The 18,953-nt window shown below is 47.0% G+C and overlaps 1 long non-coding RNA gene across 1 annotated transcript in view; it reads right to left on the bottom strand.

Annotated features, from left to right (window-relative positions):
- Window positions 1-1,923: 1,923 nt before the first annotated feature.
- Window positions 1,924-18,953, bottom strand: part of LOC141726936 (uncharacterized) — a 37,915-nt gene continuing 20,885 nt past the window's right edge. Inside the window, exons 2-4 of the long non-coding RNA XR_012577894.1 lie at window positions 7,418-14,401; window positions 5,836-5,909; window positions 1,924-4,597 (exon numbers count right to left, since the gene is read on the bottom strand). This is a non-coding gene — a long non-coding RNA (uncharacterized LOC141726936). The remainder of the gene's footprint in view (window positions 4,598-5,835; window positions 5,910-7,417; window positions 14,402-18,953) is intronic.

Genomic DNA, 18,953 nt, shown 5'->3' with positions numbered 1-18,953 from the left:
TATCATTTGCCTCCAGAGTAACTTTTCTCATTTGAGAATGTTTAGCGAATTGAGCGAATTGTACAAAAGCTTCTAAGTACACATAGTACACATGTTACTTTAAAGGTTTGCAAAAGTATACCTTCTCAGAGTGGCCAGTTGTTCAGTTGTTCCCCACACTACAACATAAACATTCTCCACAGGTACTGAACCTTTATTTAAAACTGAATATATGGCCCTTGTGTCGACTAAAATTCCATCCTTTTGGGGAGGTCATCTTTATCCTTCCTCCCTTACCTTAGGAGGAGCCTTTTACAAATCATATGTACTCCTTTTTCGAACTGTAATCGCTTTGCGTTTCAGCATGATAATCTTTGCTTGACTTCATACATTGCTATCTTATGCTGCATGCTGAACAACACGTTTGATTTGCTTTCTCTTTGCCTTGTTTTCTTTTTCAAGGGCCAAGACCTGAGGGCGGTCTGATCTCACAGTCTCTTTGCCATTCTGGGTGATTCCTTAAAACAAAAAGATATAGCAGCATACAAAAACCCCATCCCATTTATCTTCCTATTTTAAAACAGTATTAACTGCAATGAGGTATTATAAATCTTTTTTATTTTCTGAGCTGCCCCTACTGGCAGTCTTCTCCCACTGTGCCCCTCCTAAAAGGGGCTAATTTAGGAACCTGTTTGCTCTGGTCAGTTCTCATTATCTCTGTCTCTTTGCCCTATCTCGCTTCCACCCAAACTTCTCTTTAAAAGCTTCAGAGTAGTTTCTCAGTCTTCCTCCTACACACAACTCCAGGTGGCAGGTATCAGATGTAATTCCCACACACGAGCCTTAAGATCTTAGGTTCTGAATCATCTTGATCAGAAACCTTTGATTTACACTCGGGGCATGTGCCCTGACACTTATTAGAGCAGCAATACCAGCGTTTCTCACAAACACTGCACTGCAATAATACCTGCACATCCAGCATTTGCCCACAGTCATTCCCGTGTTCCCTGGGAAGACAGGGCAGCCAGAGCTGTCCCTGTGCTCAGGAGACAGTCACTGTCACCTCACGCAGCGTGCCAGCCTCTTGATGCACCAAAGGCTCTGAGGAATTGCCCGCAAAGGCAGGCTATTCCATTTATTACAGAGAACTCTAAATCCCTACAGCTGGCTGTTCCCAGTCTAGACCTACTATTGTACCAGCTGAAGTCTCATAAGTCTCATTCATCTCTTCTATCTAAACTCTGTTTTACAAAATATGAGTCTTTTCTAGTTCTCTTCTTGCACAATCTAATTAAGCACTGTGTCTACTTACATTTGTTTTACTGCCTTGCAAAAAGGCTATGCTTGTCACAGCCGAAACTCTGATATGCCCACAGACACAGACACACACACACACCCCCCCCCCCCCCTTTATCTCAAATTCACTAGAGCCAAGGCTTGAATTGCTGTGGGGGGGAGAATTCTTGGAATTCCTTTAATTCGCTTTATCATAGTTAAGCATAAATCACCGTGTTATAGTTCTTCTGTGTAAAATGCTACTCTTGTTGCAAACAAAAACTTAAAATCTCCACAAGCACTACTATACAATTTCAGAATCAAGTTACCACAATGCAGTGGAAGAAAATCACCACACAAAATCACTGGGAAAGGGCATATCTCTCAAAGTGCCCACTCTTCTCAACACAACACAGCATACCATAATTCAGCATTTACTCACATCAGTTTTTCCTGGACACAATCACAATAACAGCACACAGTCTAGAGATCAAGTCCAAACATCCAGGGCAAAGGAGCTCTCTGAGCTTGTACTCACGGTTAAAACGCACCAAATCTACACAAATCACTACATTTCAACACAATAAATGCCATCACTGACGTTCCTCCACTCGCTTCTCCACGAGGCACTTCTCTCCCTGCCCCCACAGCCTGCTGGAGCCAGCACCTTAGGCCTCACTCGGCTGCTTCAAACACGGGTAGTACTCACCCCCCCCCCCCCCCGCACTGTAGAGCACTGTAGATCTACTCTTATACACTTGCACGATTAGAAACACAGTGCACTGACCACACAATGCATTAACCATACAGCCACACAGTGTTTGGCACACACACGCATATAGACATTCATTCGACCCACCCCCAGGGTCGCTAGCGGGCTGCCCGATCAGAAAAATGACCCCCCGTCCCTACTCCAGCTGCTCCATTAGCTGGACCCAGACGTCTCTGAGTGATTTACTCCCTAGCTCTCTTTTTCCCCGGGGGCCCCTCAGTACATACCATATTCTCCTCCGCAGGCCAGCAGGTCCTTGTTTGTCCTCGCAGGAGGCAAGTCGAGATGAGCAGAGCCCCACCAGGAAAAAAAATCCTAGGGCGCGCCTTGGAGGTCCGTCTATCCCCCCTGCCCCTGCGGAGACAGAGAACTCCCGGCTTTGCTCGCCATAATGTTTTGCAGAGAAAAGAAGAAACCTCACAACTTTGTAAAAGTTGTAAAGCTTGGTATGTTTATTACAGCGCTGGACGCATGCGGAGATTGCTCTCCTCAATAAGGCATGCGTACCTCTGAGAACTTCAAGTCTCTTTTTTTCTCTCTCTCAAATACATATGCACACAGTTTCACAATAAGTTCATACATATTCATTTTTATGCGTTTTGTGTGACTTTTACCACTAGTTCCTTTTTATCAGAAAGAATTCCGAGGACAGGTTGACTTGCCCTTACAGCAGTCCCTGTCTCTCTCTATCATCTTCTGTCTCCCCCCCTTTATCTCTGTCCTTCGCTGAAGTAACTTCACTGAGCTTAGGCCTTCCAGTCTGGCTGAATAACTACAATTTCTAACCACAGACTCAACTCAAAAATGTACATTTTACCTAAATTAAAATGGATTTCTGTCCTGGAAAATTTTCACTTTGGAAGTATTTGAGAAAGGAGAGACGATCATCCAGATTCTGCTGGAAGCTGGCTTCGCGATGAAAAAGACTAAAGTCAAAGGACCTGCTCGAGAGATCCAGTTCCTGGGAGTTAAGTGGCAAGAAGGATGGCGTCAGATTCCAACTGAGGTCATCAACAAGATCACTGCGATGTGTCCACCAATTAGCAAGAAGGAAACACAGGCTTTCGTAGGCGCCATAGGTTTTTGGAGAATGCACATTCCTGAGTGCAGTCAGAGTGTGAGCCCTCTTTACCTGGTCACCCACAAGAAGAACGAGTTCTACTGGGGCCCTGAGCAGCAAGATTTTGTCCAGATTAAGCAGGAGATCACTCATGCCATAGCCCTTGGCCCAGTCAGGACAGGACCAGAGGTGAAGAATGTACTTTACTCTGCAGCCGGGAACAATGGCGTGTCCTGGAGCCTTTGGCAGAATGTGCCCAGGGAGACTCGAGGCTGACCACTGGGAGTTTGGAGTCAAAGTTACAGAGGGTCCGAAGCCAACTACACTCTCACAAAGAAGGAAATTTTGGCCGCCTGTGAAGGAGTTCAAGCTGCCTCAGAGGTGATCAGCACGGAAGCACAACTCCTCCTGGCACCCGGACTACCGGTGCTGGGGTGCATGTTTAAAGCATCGGTTCCCTCAACCCACCACGCCACTGACGCTACATGGAGCAAGTGGATTGCTCTTATCACACAGCGCGCCCGTATTGGAAATCTGAATCGCCCTGGGATTTTTGAGATAATTACAAACTGGCCGGAAGGTGAAAACTTTGGTCTCACTGATGAAGAGGAACAAAAGCAAGTGACACGTGCTGAAGGAGCTCCACCATACAACCATCTACCAGCAGAGGAAACACGCTACGCTCTTCTCACTGACGGTTCCTGTCGCATCCAGAAGCATCTGTAAAAACTGTCAAAGCCTTTAGAGGTGTCCTACTTTGGATGCTTTTCAGTGATAGAGAAAATTGTACATCTGAATTGAAAAACTTGTGGGGCAGCCAATGAAATGAAATTTGACTGGTGTAGCTATCCAATGCAAACTGTAGGGCTTCATTCTCCTGAAGCAATTGCTCCAATATGACCTTTTTTAGTTGGCCCAAGCTTAATTGAAGAGGCAAATGGATGCAGTCAAGGTCACAACCTGCTAATTTCCTGATCCGCGATCTTGCTTTGAGGATCAGTTCTGCCACCAGCTCTTGTGCCATGTCATTCTCTTGGACCTATGATAGCTGAGGAAGACCCACTCTATAATTAAGAGAGGGTCCCTCTGGCCCTGGTCCTTCTGTTTGGATGTTACGTCCCATTGAAAAATCACCCCATGGAGGTGTGGCAGTTTCCCTAGAACAATGAATTTAAAGGGCAAGCCCAGCTGATACCGATGGGCCTGCCTGGCAGAGATGGTCTCCTGGACTTTCTCCAGTGCAGTCCTCGCCTTCTGGGTAAGTGTCCTGGGAGAACAAAGCTCCTCTCCCACTTTCAATAAATTGAAAAGGTGGACTAGGTCATCGGTGGGAATGCCCAGCCAAGGTCTTACCCAGTTCAAAGACCCACACAGTTGGTGGAGGTCCGCCAAGGTATTGATGTTATTTTTGATGGCCAATTTTTGTGGAACAATGGTCCGCTTTCCAATTTCAAGACCTAGGTACTTCCAGGGTGGCATCTGTTGGATTTTTTCCTCCTGAAGCTTGAACCCTGCAACAACCAATGCATTGATTGTGAGGTCAAGTGCATGGGTAAGTAGGTTATTATTCGGAGCACACACCAAGATGTCATCCATATAATGTAAGATAATTGGATCCCTTGCGGCTGCGCGGACGAGAGACAGCAAAGAGGAGACGTACCACTGGCATATCACTGGACTATTTTACATTCCTTGTGGAAGAACTTTCCAGTGGTACCTCTTCTTTGGGGCTTCTCGGTTGATGGTAGGAACCGAGAAGGTGAACCATGGAGCACTGTCAGGGTGTACAGCAATTTGGAAGAAACAATCTTTGATGTCAAGAATAGCCAAATTCCAATTTTGGGGGAGCATCATGAGGGATGGCATCCCAGGTTGGAGAGAGCCCATATCTTCAATAACATTGTTTATTTGGCGGAGGTCATGGAGGAGCCGCCATTTGTCTTTGTTAGGTTTTTTTATTACAAAGACAAGGGAGTTCCACTGACTCATGGTCTCCATGATGTTACCTTTTTCTAGCTGCTCCTTCACAAGCTCCTCAAGCGCCTTTAATTTTTGTTTATTGAGCGTCCACTGTTCTACCCATACTGGCTTATCGGTCTTCCAATTCAGTTTCTGGGTAGAGCACTCTTCAGTGGCTGCCGCCAAAAAAACCTGGGGGGGGGAGCGTCTTAGGAAGGTCATTTCTGGCCCCCCACTGGCCTATGAGGTCTCTCCCCCACAGGAGTTTTGCATAATCTAAAAAAATGGACGTATTGATGCTAATTGTCCATCCGGCCCCTCAATTTGAACGACACTCTTTGACTGTTTTGCCAATTGAATGCCTACTATACCCTAAATATGACCAGCCACCTTTTGCTGCTCCCAGTGTGATGGCCATTCCCAAGAGGGAATGATCGTCACATCTGCTCCCGTGTCTAAGAGTCCATCTAGATATTTTCACTGTCCACCTCTCTGCATCCCACATGTAACACGTGTTTTTTCTTTTCCCAGTACCTGAGCCCACGAGACAATAGGATGGGTATTTTGATGGAGCAGATGGCCTCGCTCTGAGTCCCAGGTCAGCTCAGGCACTGGTATGGCCTGTGCTATGATTTGGCTCTTTGGCAGATAGGTGGGGAGGCAGACACAGTACAGTCCAAGGGACAATTGTCCCAGGTCTGATGTCAAGAGACCCGGAACAATGTTGATCTCATGTGGTGTGTATTCGGTGTCTCCGATGACAACATACATCAGATCTGGTTCCAAGTACCTTGAATCTCAGGGCACACTGACACAGACTGGAAATTTGAGTCTTGCAGGTGGACCAGCTCTGTCAGCTGCAACCTGAAAGGTTCAACATTGGAAAAAGTGGTTAAAATGGGTCTGGGAATGTCTGATTGAGTTGTGGTTACAGGTAGGCTCTGCTTTCTAACATGTTCTCCTTTGCTCCTCCCCTGATATGTTAACGAGCCCACCTCATTTATGTCATGGCGCAGGGAGGGACTGCGCTCTTCAATTAGTTTTTTTGTTGCACCTCCACAGGAGCCATTTTCCCCTTTTTAAAATCTAAAAATTGTTGTTTCAGTGGGCAGTCCGGCATCCAGTGTTCTTTGAGTCCACATAAATGGCATGGCTTGTCCGGGTCAAAAGATTTTCTAGGGGGTTTTGGGAAACGAGAGGGATGTGCAGTTGGTGTTGAGGCCGAAGTGACAGCCAAAGATGCACCAGGGCGGCTGAATCTTATTATCATGTTCCTCTGGGGCGGTGGTGACTTTTTGAGCGCAGACTTCCAACATGTGAGACAGAGTTGGAGGAGGGTCAAAAGGCAGACTCTGGATGGCGGCCTTGTACTTTGAGTTTGCATTGGCCAAAGCCACTTCTTTAAGGATGTTCTGCCAGGTGTCCTCACTCTGTACCTGCTGCTCAATTGCCTTGCGGAGTCTCTCAACAAACATAAGAAAAGATTCGGCTAGTGACTGCATAATTTTTGTATAACTGCAAGTGGGTGCCTCGGGTGGCAAGACAAGAAAGGCTTTTTCTGCTGCTTTGGTGCTTTCCCTCAGCACATCCCTGGGAATCCCCTGTGCCTGTTTGGCGCCATCGTCCCATTCCGCCTGCCCACAAAGATGGTCTATAGAAATGGGGTCAGCACTGATGTCTGATGCCATGCAAGGGTTATCCCATATTGATGGGAGAATTTCCCTTACCTCTCTCTTCCATGCTGCTTCCCACATTAAAAATTCGGTGGGGATGAGCAGGCAGGAAAATAACTGTTTTAAAAAAACAGCTGGAGTGACATCTGATGCTGACAGGGTTGCCTTCAGGAGCCCCTGGAAATATTCGCTTTCCCGGGAAAACTCCTTCTGGGCTTTACACAGTTCTTTAATAGTGTGGTAGGGGAATGGGGTCCATTTGGCCTGTACTCTCCCTTCCCTGTCTGGATTATATGTAATAGGGCACCTGACAGCATGTGAACAAGCCCCTGGCTCTGATTCTTGGGCTCCTTTCCCCCAGATGCTGAAGTGTGGGAACCGGAAGGGCGGGGGGGGGGGAACTGGGAGTGGCTGGGAAAGTGGGGACACTTGACATACAGGTCTCTGATTTGGAGGCATGGTCAGAAGGTGGGTCTTGAGAGGGCATGGGAGGAGCAGAGGGAGAAGGAGGAACTGTCCTGGTTTAGGACAAATTAGGAGAAATCTCCAAAAGGGAGCCCCCCAAAACAAACCTCCAACCACCCCTCCCCCAACACCGGGTTTGGGAAGGAATTTCTCGGAGGAGCAAAGTGGAAAACAAAACCTATTTATTTACAAGTAACAAAAGAACACTCCCCAACACAAGAAAAGAAAAGAGACCAGACTGTGTTGTGAAGGGCACTGAGCTTCTGTCGCGAGCTTCGGGTGTCCTGGAGCTCTCAGGTCAGGTCCGGAGCCGGTCCAGTATCTTCAGGGGAGGGTAAGAAAGAGAGAACAAAAGAAAAGGGAAAAAAACCAGTGCAAAAAGCAGAAAGCAAGCAAGCAAGCGGCTAGCCAAGCAAGCAGCAAAAGCCAAAAGCGAAAGTGCCTGCTCACACCCCGCCCTCTTCTCTTCCCCATCCCGCCGCAGCAAGACGGCCGGGGGGGGGGTAAAGGCACAGCTGCCAGACACAACACACGATATTGGGATAAAGGCTGTCACCCCACGACAGGAACATAAGAAGGGGAGGGTTCATGAGAGGAGTCTTGGGATACGAAGGGGTTGGCAGACCGGCGAAAGGGATTATGGGAAAAAGAAGGGAAAAAGGCAGGAAAAGCCATGTGGCTGCCACCATTTTGAGCTCCACAGGAGCCATTTTGAGGAGAGACGGGGTCAGGGAGATTAAACCGGACAGAGGGTTTTTGGGACAGGGTTTTACTAACTGGGTAAAAGGGAGAAAGGGAAGGAGCCTGAGAAGTCAGGCCCAGACTCCAAAGCAGGGGGAATGGGAGACTTGAGGGGAGCCAGGGAGATGGTGGAAACCCCGCGCTGAGGAGGAGCGGGCTGCTCCTCTCAAGATCCCAGTTTGAGGGGGAGCAGGTGAGGGAAGAGAGCTAGGAGAGGGAGAGTTGGGAGAACTGGGGAACATGCTGTCAGAGGATGGTTGTTTTCTCACCCCAAAGTTGGATGTTAAGACTGTTCTGATTTGGAGACTCCAGAAGGTAATTTTAGACAAGGAGGAGTCCCCTGACATGCCTAATTCTGTTAATTTATTACCAACTAAGTCCCAAAAATGAATGTCATAAATTTGTTCAGGGGACACCTCGGGAAAGTGAGAAAGCAACCATTGGACAAGCTGCTTTAATTCCCTTTTTGAATAACAACCCCCTCCCCCCCTCCCCCCCCCCCGAAAGGATTCCAACAACTTGGTTTAAAACTCCTTTTTGAGCTGATGACAGCCTAGCACCCATGGCTGAGATAACAAATTGAGCAGCTCAAATCACCCCACCACCCTGGAAAAACCACAAAATGAAGCAGAACAGCACTGCCGGCTCCCCACGAGAAAGAGAAAAAGCTGCGCGGCAAAAAGAGAGGGGTCCTGGCTCCAAACCAAAAGGAGCACAAGGACAGGGTCCCTTAGACAAAGGAGACCTATACAGATGGCAGGAAGAGTAAGGAGGAAAGGACCTCACTCCATAGAAAGGGAGAAAAGAGGATTCCTTACCTGTCCGGTGAGCGCAAAAGAAAAATCCAGAGGCGATGGGTCCTACCGGAGAACGACTCCTGTGGGGCTTCAGGAGCTACCGCCCTCATCCCCCAAGAGCGCCACCCACTGAAATGGGGTCTGGTCCCACTGAGGGTAGCTTGCCAGCCAAGAAACCTTTGAGTGCACTCCAAGGTACAAAGTCCAGGAAAGCGTCCAAGGTCTTGCCCGTGGGGTCCGGTGACACAGCCCCCACGTGAGTGACAAACTGTCGCAGTGCCTCTCCGAGTGTGTGCTCAGACCCACCCTGGCTTGCTCTGGCACAGCGAGCAGCGAGGGACACTCTCCCATTCCTAGGGAGGTCAGGAGAGCAGCTAAGGCTGTCACCTTTTGGACGAGACAGCAGCACGACATAGGTAGAAGAAGGAGAGTGGACTCCAGTTGGGGGCAAAGTCCGGGTTTATTCCAGAGCTCAAATGAGGTCCCAAACCCAGGGAATCCATCCAACTGAAGACCTCGATTTGGGGGTCTGCAGGGTGTTAAAAAGGTGGGGGTAAACCAGGGAGGGGTTTGCCTGCCTGCCAATGGAGATACAGGAGGGCATGGGGACCAGGGAAACAGGCAGGTAGGGGGACCAATAAGGGGCACCCAAGGGAGGGGCCGCGGTGCCCGAACCTATCACTCGACACCCTTGGTAGAAGTTTCTAGAGGGAGGGGATGGGCCGTTGAGTGAAGGACAGGACACTGGGGAGGGGTTAAGGGAAGGAATCAGCCACTTTTGGGGAACAGGGGGAGGAGGTAGGGAGATTGACATTAACAAGAAGGGAGGAGGCAGCACGGGCAGAACCATTATAACAGGAGGGAAACTGGGATAAAGCAAAGTACAACTTAATGCTACTAAAACATATAAGAACACAATACAACAGCCCTGGACATTGCTGAGAGAGAGAAGTGGCCAAAGCTCTATCTTTATACTGATTCGTGGATGGTAGCCAATGCTCTGTGGGGATGGCTGGAAAGATGGAAAAAGGACAACTGGCAGCTTACAGGAAAGCCAGTCTGGGCTGCTGATGAGTGGAAAGGCATTGCCTCTCAGTTGGAGAAGCTACCTGTGAAAGTCCATCATGTGGATGCCCATGTCCCCAAGAGTCGGGCTAATGAGGTACACCAAAACAACGAGCAGGTAGAACAGGCAGCAAAAATGGAGGTGTCAAAGATAGATTTAGATTGGCAACATAAGGGGAAGTTGTTCCTAGCTCATTGGGCCCATGATGCCTCAGGTCATCAGGGCAGGGATGCCACCTATAAGTGGGCATGAGACCGAGGGGTGATTTTTGCCATGGACAGTAGTTCTCAGGTTATCCATGACTGTGAGATGTGCGCTGCCATCAAGCAGGCCAAGAGGGTGAAGCCCCTATGGTATGGTGGGCGGTGGTCCAAGCAAAAGTATGGGGAGACCTGGCAGATTGACTACATCATACTGCCCCAGACACGCCAAGGCAAGCGCTACATGCTGACCATTGTGGAAGTCACCACTGGATCATTAGAGACCTACCCTGTGCCTCATGCTACTGCCCGTAACACCATCCTGGGCCTAGAAAAGCAAATCCTGTAGAGACATGGCACCCCTGAGAGAATTGAGTCGGATAACGGACCCATTTCAAGAACAGCCTTATCAACACGTGGGCCAGGGAACATGGTATTGAATGCATATATCATATTCCTTATCATGTACCAGCTGCCGGGAAAGTTGAATGGTGCAACGGACTGCTTAAGACTACCCTGAAGGCACTTGGCAGGGGAACTCTTAGAAATTGGGAAATGAACTTAGCAAAGGCCACCTGGATGGTCAACACTCGAGGGTCCATTAATCGAGCTGGTCCTGCCCAGTCTGAACCCTTGCACATAGCGGATGGAGATAAAGTGCCTGTTGTACACATGAAAGGTATTTTTCCCACCTCTGGCAAAGACAAACCCATCCGTGGGATTGTTTTTGCTCAAGGACCAGGTTACACTTGGTGGGTAATGCAGAAAGATGGAGAAAGCTGTTGTGTACCACAGTGAAACCTAGTCTTAAGTGAGAGCTCTCTGTAAGGTTTCATTGTGTTGCTGATGGAAATAGAATAAGGGGTGGATAATGTCCTGCATTGTCAAGCAAATCGTATTCTATTTACCATCTCTATGGCAGTTGTCTTCTGCTAAGTGGGTAGTTTTCCTTATCTCTTCCACAACTGGGGAGACATCTGCTGATAACAGGCTACTGAATGTCACTGCATGACTGATAAGAACTATAGCATCCCAGTGTGAGATGCTCCGCCCAGAGGGGAGAGCCAAGCACTCTACCCAGATGTAATGTGGAGATTCTGGAACACCAGCATGGCCTTTTCCACTGGATTTCCCAGAGGAACAGCAGCTCTCTTCCCTTAGATTTTCAGAAGACTACACCTTTTCTACAGGATCCCTGCTCCAACAGAACCACATCTGTCACTCCAGGAGGACTGCAGCCACATCTCCAATTGGACTGCTACCAACACCCTGACCAACAGGGTGTCAGGTTGTGTTCTGACTCTGTCAGTGTTGTTCGAGTGTACTGCATTGTTTATTTCATCTTTTTATTTTCTTCCCTATTAAAGAACTGTTATTCCCTGCTCCCATATTTTTTCCCTGAAAGTCCTTTAATTTAAAATTTATAGCAGTTTGGAAAAAGGAGTGGGGGGAAGTTTAAATTTTCCATTTCTGGGGAGGCTCCTGCCTTCCTTAGCAAACACCTGTCTTTTGAAACCCAGACATGGAGCCAGCCAAGGGAAAAATCATCAATATTTGGACAGACTCCAAATATGTTTATGGGATTGTCCATGCTCATGGCATGATTTGGAGAGAAAGAGGACTCTTAACAGCTCAGAAGAAAGTTGTCAAATATGCAACCGACGTCCTCAGACTCCTTTAAGCAGTAGAACTCCCGTCACAGGTGGCAATTATGCATTGCCAGGGACACTCTAAAGGTTACACTCTCCCTGAAGAAGGCAACCGATTGGCAGATTATGAAACTAGGCTGGCCGCTGAAAGAAAGGAGCCAGTAGTGGCTGCGTTGATACTCACTAAAGTAGATACTGGGCAACCAGTAAATTATCAGCCATCAGATTACAAATGGATGCAAGATAATAAAAGGAAATTTCTAGAGAATGGATGGGGACAGTTAGAAACAGGCCAATGAGTAATATCTGAAAGAGCTTTGAAACACTATGTGAAATCTGAACATGATAAAACTCATTAGGGAGTAGACCCCCCTCTACCAATATCTCACGCCCACGTCTGTTAGAAGTCATTAAGGAAGTAACATCTCAATGTGGCATTTACTTAAAGAACAATCCAAATACAACCATTACACTAGAACAAGGAGTGATTGGCAGAGGAACTTTTCCAGGGGAAGTATGGCAAATAGATTTTAGCTCCATACTCTTTTACAGAGCAATATAAAATAGAGGACTATCTCAGCAGAGTATTTCAAGTGTATCTGTATTACCAACTTGTATGTAAGTGTTTTCTTCTTTGTACACAATACATTCATTTCAATTTTTAAGTTTCAAATCGAAAAGAAAATTTTCATTTATGTATGTATTAATTTTTTCTTAAAATAAGCAAGTGCTAAAAAAGCACAAATAATTAATTTTGTATACTGGCATGTATTTCTCAGAGTAATGCATTTAACCTGCTCTGCTTGTAAGGCAAGCAATTGTTTTATCTTTATGTCCAGGAACCACTACTAGTCTATTCTGCAACCAGTTAGCAAGTCCCCTTGGAAAGTCCCTTCCACACTCCAGAGGCTAGATGCTCTTGTTGGTGATTGAAATAAAGGCATATCCCAAAGCTATATATTGCAGTGGGAAAAACCAGAAGCTGGCTTCCTTCAGTGGGCACCTCATGGCAAGTCTTAAGGGTCTATTGATAAGGACAGTAGAACAGAATAGCACAGCCTTTAAGAAGTAGATTAAGGATGTAACTTGGGCAAAAAAGTAATGTAAAATGCAAGCAGGATGCCAACTCAGCTTTGCAAGGCTAACAAAGTAGAAGTTATGCAAAACAAGGATGTTGCGCTTACTCAAGAGCAGGAGTTGAGAAACAGCCACCAAAAAAGGCCACTGGATGTTGAAGACAGACCCCAAAGAACCATATAAGGACTTTTGATCAGGGGTGCGACTATGTAAAATAAAGTAATACATATATCTCAGGATCTATAGCTGGTCAGAGTGACCCTGAGATACGTTACAAAGTCTCTTTTCCCAGCCCGGCAGTTGAAGAAGGAGTCAGAGCTCTTCAGTTCTTGGTCTCAAGGTTGTTTATTGTATCTTATCTATAAAATTTTTTCTCCTGTCCAGCCGAGGTTCACTCAGCAAGACAGTCAGAGGCACTCTGCCTGCCCCCAGGGCGGTGTTATCTTTTTATACTAAAAGCTACGTGTACAATATTTACAATTACGTTCCAATATCTATCACCTATGTTAGACAGTGAGCTTCTACTCTAAACCAATCTAAAAGTGCCAAAATCACACCAAAAGATGGAGGCCAAGAAGAAGAAGGAAAAAGGTTGGACACGCCCAGATTCCTCCATCTTGCCCCCTGAACCCCCATTCTAGAAAACCCCAAAAATCTATTTTTCACCCTGTGATGAATTCTACTTAAACTGTTGTGGTTTGCAGACCTTCATATAAGGTTGGCAACTTGCTCTATGGGTCATAATCAAAACTACAGGTGTCTTGGGCTCTTTGCCAGGGTCTCTGAGCCCCCTGGTAGCGGTCTTGGCAGTCCAGGACAGCCAGAGGGATGTCCTGAATTCTGACACCTCCCCCTTCTGTTTGCAGCAGAAACACCTCTTTTGCAGCTTTGTTCATGGCCCGCTGTTACAGTTACAGGGCTTGCAAGGGTCTTTCAGGGTGAAGAGAGAGGCGAGAATCTTGACCTCATGTTCAGAAGGCTTGATTTATTATTTTATGATATATATTACATTATTACTATGCTAATAGGAATAAAGAGAGAAAGTCTCAGAAGCTTGCTAAGCTAATAATAGAAAAGGAATGAATAATAAAGAAGCTCTCTCTGATTCTGTCCCAGAGAGAGCTCAGCCTTTGATTGGCCCTTAATTGTAAACATGCAACATGGGCCAATCACAGGTGCACCTGTTGCATTCCACAGCAGCAGACAACCATTGTTTACATTCTTTCTCTGGGGCTTCAGCTTCCCAGAAGAGGGAAAAATCCTAAAGAAAGGATTTTTCACAAAAGATGTCTGTGACAGCCCGCCACATGCACTGAAAAATGCATAGCAAAATGAGCAGAACTACAAGCCCTATTAAAATATAACAAGCTATCATCTAACAAAAGTTCTACAACATCACTGATTCCCACACCCATGAAGAAACCCAAAGTTCACAATCTTCTGTGGGCGAAGCACAGGTGTTGGAATCTCTGCGCAGTCCACGTCTGTGCGTCTTCTTTTCTGCTTGTAGAATGGTCAGCATTTTCTGGCCAGTGTTTCTTGTCAGCATTCTCTTATACTTGATGGAGTTTCACATTCTTCACTGAAATCCACCTGGACTTTTGCACCTGATAAAACACATACAAATCCACATCCCCGCAGGGACTGAAGGATTTTCTCAGAATCCCAGAGGTGAAGAACAGGTCCTGCTGTGAAAATAAAACATTGATCAGTTGTGTTTCAGTCTCTATGTAAGATTGCATAGAGAAATGTAAGATAACAGCAATTAGGAATCAATTACATAATACACATAATCAAAACCACATCTGAAATCATACAATTACCAAGCACTACAACACTGAACTGTCATACCAGAGTCTGCGACAGCTGATAAACCTTAAAACAACAGAAAATTGGAGAATTCATGTCCGGATTCATGTTTCTCCAAACTCTCTCTGAAAACAGGCTCAGCTGCCATATATGGTCAAATCGCCAAGTCAAAAGGACTTGAATACTCTTTGATGCAGAAAACATCTGGGCTGATTGTCAATCACTCCATTCAAGTAGAGGTAGAGCTTGGCCAGAGCCCGAACTCTAATTGATGGATATCATTTACACATTTTGAAACAAGACTCTTAAAAATAACAGTTATGAATAAGAAACCTTAGGGTTAAAAACCAATCAAACCATCAAATAATTGAATCCCTCCAAAACTTCTTTCAGGATAGAGATTCTTCAAACACAGCAAACTTTTTGAACTCTCGGCTGGAGTACTTCTGTAATAATAACTGAAGAAAACCATGAAACTGGCAATCTGGATTTAAAAGAAATCCAAAAACATATGAGTAGTTAAGAAACAAAAAGACAAGATTTTGAAGAGACATGTGTCTTGTAGATGATGACACAGAGATAGTAAAATACACAAAAGCTGTGTACAAATGCTACAACAATATCTTGATAATAATTCTTATCACAAATTCTGAGAATTCTCATTATATAATCAACTTATCAACAGGAAGTGTTTAAAAGGGTTAAGACAACCTTTTTTAAAGTATTCATACAGCATTAACAACAATCGTTATTTATTAGTATTGCTTATAAAAAACCAAAAATAACAAAGGTTACAAACTCGATACCAACAATCCCTAAAACTCAGAACCATTGGAGAATCAGCCGATGACCCCACATTTGTAGCATTGTCCTCCAGGAGAGTTACTGTTCTTTTCAAAGTTTGCAAAAACCTTTTCGAGCTTTTCATTTTGCGCTTGGAACATTTTCTCTATCCTTTCTTCCAACCGTCCTTCCAGTCGTCCTTCTAACCGTTCCTCCACGATGGATGCAACATGCTGAGGTGTTCCCACCTTGCTGCACTCCTCCACCATCTCTGCCAGAGAGGGTTGATTTGGCATCACACTGATGACTCACCTGCAGTCCTGGTTGGCATTGGCAAAAGCAAGGCTGTTGATGATGTATGGTTTCGCTCCCTAATCAATCACATGTCAATCCACTGCTTGCATGAGACGATATGTGAATGAAGAGAAAGGTTCAGAAGGATCTTGCTTGATGTCAGTGTAGATGGTGTCTTGGACTCCTGCTGGTGCAATTTGTAGGATTGCCCTCCATGCTGCTTCCTGAATGTCATTCAGCATCTCTCGTGGAAGTCTCGCCGCTTGCTGCACTGGTTTGTCCTCTGGAGGATCACATGCCAGTCGTGCCAAGGTGAGGTTTGCATTTGGTCTGCCCTGGTATCTGGCTCTCAGGTCACCAAGAGCTCTTCTCCATCTCATGTCCCACACGGGGACCTGTGTGTCTGTAAGAATCATCGACACAAGACATCTAAGATCATAAGGTGTTAAATAATATATTTTGAAAGTGCCCCTCAAAAGCTGCTTAAAATATGAAGAACCCAGTCCATTGTCTCTGATGGCCTTGGCAAGATCTTTGACCACTTTGTGATCTAACCTCTCCCATCTTGGGTTCTGGCCCTGTGCATCGTAATTCTCGGGCATCGCAATGTCTCCTGAGTGCTGTAATAGGTCTTTTTCTTTTGCTAATTCTTTTTTAATATTTGCCTAATCTATAGCTGGAATTGTTTGTGCTTTGGGTACCTGTGTTTCCATTGGTACTTGCATGTAAAGTGGAGTAATCTGTGGGAGTTGCTGCCATGCTGCAGCCTCTCCCATGGTGGAACTCACCGGCGTAGTTGGAATCCGCATCCCCTGCCAGGCTGTAGCCTTGGCCCTTGACCCTAGATTACGAACAGGGATTTGAAATTCCTGTGCTGTGGTTTCCAAAGCTGTATCCAAATACTGTAAAAGAACTTTGGCTGCACTCCTTGGTATTGTAACTGTTGGCCCCTGTCCAGATGAGCCAGTAGGTACTGATGTTGAGAGCATCCAGGCTGGAATAACCTCTGAAGCAGTAATTCGTACTGTATCATCCTGTTGCTGCACTTCAGTCGGAGTGTCATGAACCCCATGATGTTCTGGAGTTGATGAAGGCTCCACTCGCTGTGTCGGAGCTGTCTTCTTTGACCTAGCCTTCTTTTTATATGAAACTGGAAAAATATTTTGCAACGTTACAGTCCCGCCACTAGGTGACACTGGGGTCCAACCACGTGGGTCTGGCAAAAGTTCTTGCAATGTGATGGTCCCACCACAAGGTGGCGGTGTCGGCTGCTCGGTTGGATCTGTGTCTCTGATGGGTCGTTGACTGCCTCATACAATATCTGCTTTATTTGTGACAGCTCTCCCATCTGAGATTTTGATTAAGGCTGAAACAGTGTGGTTTGCTGAGCTTGGTTTTGGGCTGGCTGCTGGGGTTGGCTGCATGCCAGTGCCATGGGACCGGAGAAGGGGCGGTACCTCGGGAAACCTCTGCAGCCTGACCACACCCCGTCTCTGCCTGTGTCATCACAGGAGTAAGGATGCCCCCGCCCCGACCGTGCCTCCTCTGAGCTCGCTTCAGCGCAGGTGCGATCTCAGGAATGCCCCCTTCATCTCCCAGATCGACATCCTCACTGCTCAGATCCCATTCCAGCTCTGATGTTTCCGCCCTGCCCTAAACCCCATCAGGACCCTCGTCTTCTGACCCCATGTCAACACCGACAACCGACGCACGCGGACCCCGCTTGGTTAGTGCTTGTGACGTGTCTGCAAAATGGGAAAAAATCCTCCCCGCTCCGACTTCTGGGTTTCGCGTCATCATCGGGCGCTTGCCGCATTTCTCCACAGTAGCCCCTGTGGACTCTGCAGCTGTCCCGGCTGGCTTAGTCCCGCCTGATGCAGCCGCCGTGACCCATGAGCTTTTCCCGGGTGGCTGCTGATCGCCTGCCATCGCAGTCGCGTGCGTCTTTAACACCGCCCCGCCTGAAACCGTTGCTGCCACCAGTACCACGCATGCGCGTGCTGCTGCAGCTTCTGTGCCTTCCGCTGCCCCCATGGCCCCCCCGGCTGTCCCCTCTGCCACCCCAGGCTGCCTCTGGCTGTCTGGTGCTGCCGCCGCGCGGCTGTGCCCGTTGCCAAAGGGCAGTTCCCCCTCCCCCTCAGGTCCCGCGATCTTGTCTGCAACCACCCCTACTGGTTTCGCTGCCGTTCCCGCAGTGAGGCTGCGCTTTGGCTTTCTCGATTTGGGATACAGAGCCTCGAAATAGGCAGAATCCCAATCCTCCTCCTCAATGGGGAAAATGGCTAATTTCAGCTTTCCCGGTGAGACAGAATAGAAATTCTCCAGAGTAGAAATCCATTTTGATTTAGGTGAAATGTACATCTTTGAGTTAAGTCTGCAGTTTGAAAACATAGCTATTTAGTCTGACTGCCTGTTCTCGTAAAAAGCCTAGGCTCAGAGAAACTGCTTCAGTGAACGGCAGAGATAAGAGTGGGGAGACAGAGAGACTGCTGTGAGAGCAGGTCAGCCTGACCTAGGAATTCTTTCTGATAAAGAAGAGCTAGCTGCAAATGTCACACGAAATTCATAAAAATGAATATGTATGAACCTATTGTGAAATTGCATACATATGCATTTGAGAGTGGGATAAAAAAGGGACCTGAAGTTCCCAGAAGTACGCATGTCTTTTAAGGGGGGTAATCTCCACATGCGTCCATCGCTGCAATAAACAAACCAGCTTTACAACTTTCACAAAGTTGTTGAGTTTTGTTTATCTCCACAAAACATTCTGGCGAAGCCAGGCAGGAGGAACCGTCTCTGTCCCCGCAGAGGCAGGGGAGAATAGACGGACCTCCTAGGCGTGCCCTGGGATTTTGCTGGAGGAGTTCTGCTCATCTCAGCTTGCCTCCTGCGGAGACAGACAAGGACCTGCTGGTGTGCGGAGGATACAGTATGTATTGAGGGGCCCCTGGGGAAAAAGAGAGCTAGGACGGCTGAATAAGTCACTCAGAGACATCTGAGTGCTCAGCCTGTGCCTGCAAGCAGACTGGTCAATAGAGTGACTGAGAGACGGGAGTTCACTGTGTGACAGAGCGGCCCCTAGCGACCCTGGGGGTGGGTTCAAGTGGACTCGTGTGTGTGTATGTGTGTGTGTGGTGTCTGGACACTGTATTGTTGTACAGTTAATGCATTGTGTGGTTAATGTTAGTGTGTTTGTAATCGTGCGAGTGCATGGTGTACAAAAGAGAGTGAGCGAGTGAGTATATCTACACTGCGGGAGGGGTTTCTACCCACAACTGAAGGGGCCGAGTAAGGCCTGAGGTGCCGGCTGGGGCAGGCTGTGGGGACAGGGAGCGCCTGGCAGAGAAGTAGAGC

This window comes from Zonotrichia albicollis, chromosome W, assembly GCF_047830755.1.
Source record: "Zonotrichia albicollis isolate bZonAlb1 chromosome W, bZonAlb1.hap1, whole genome shotgun sequence".
NCBI lineage: Eukaryota > Metazoa > Chordata > Aves > Passeriformes > Passerellidae > Zonotrichia > Zonotrichia albicollis.
Note: the sequence above shows the minus strand (reverse complement) of the source record. Positions and strands in the feature narration are given on the sequence as shown.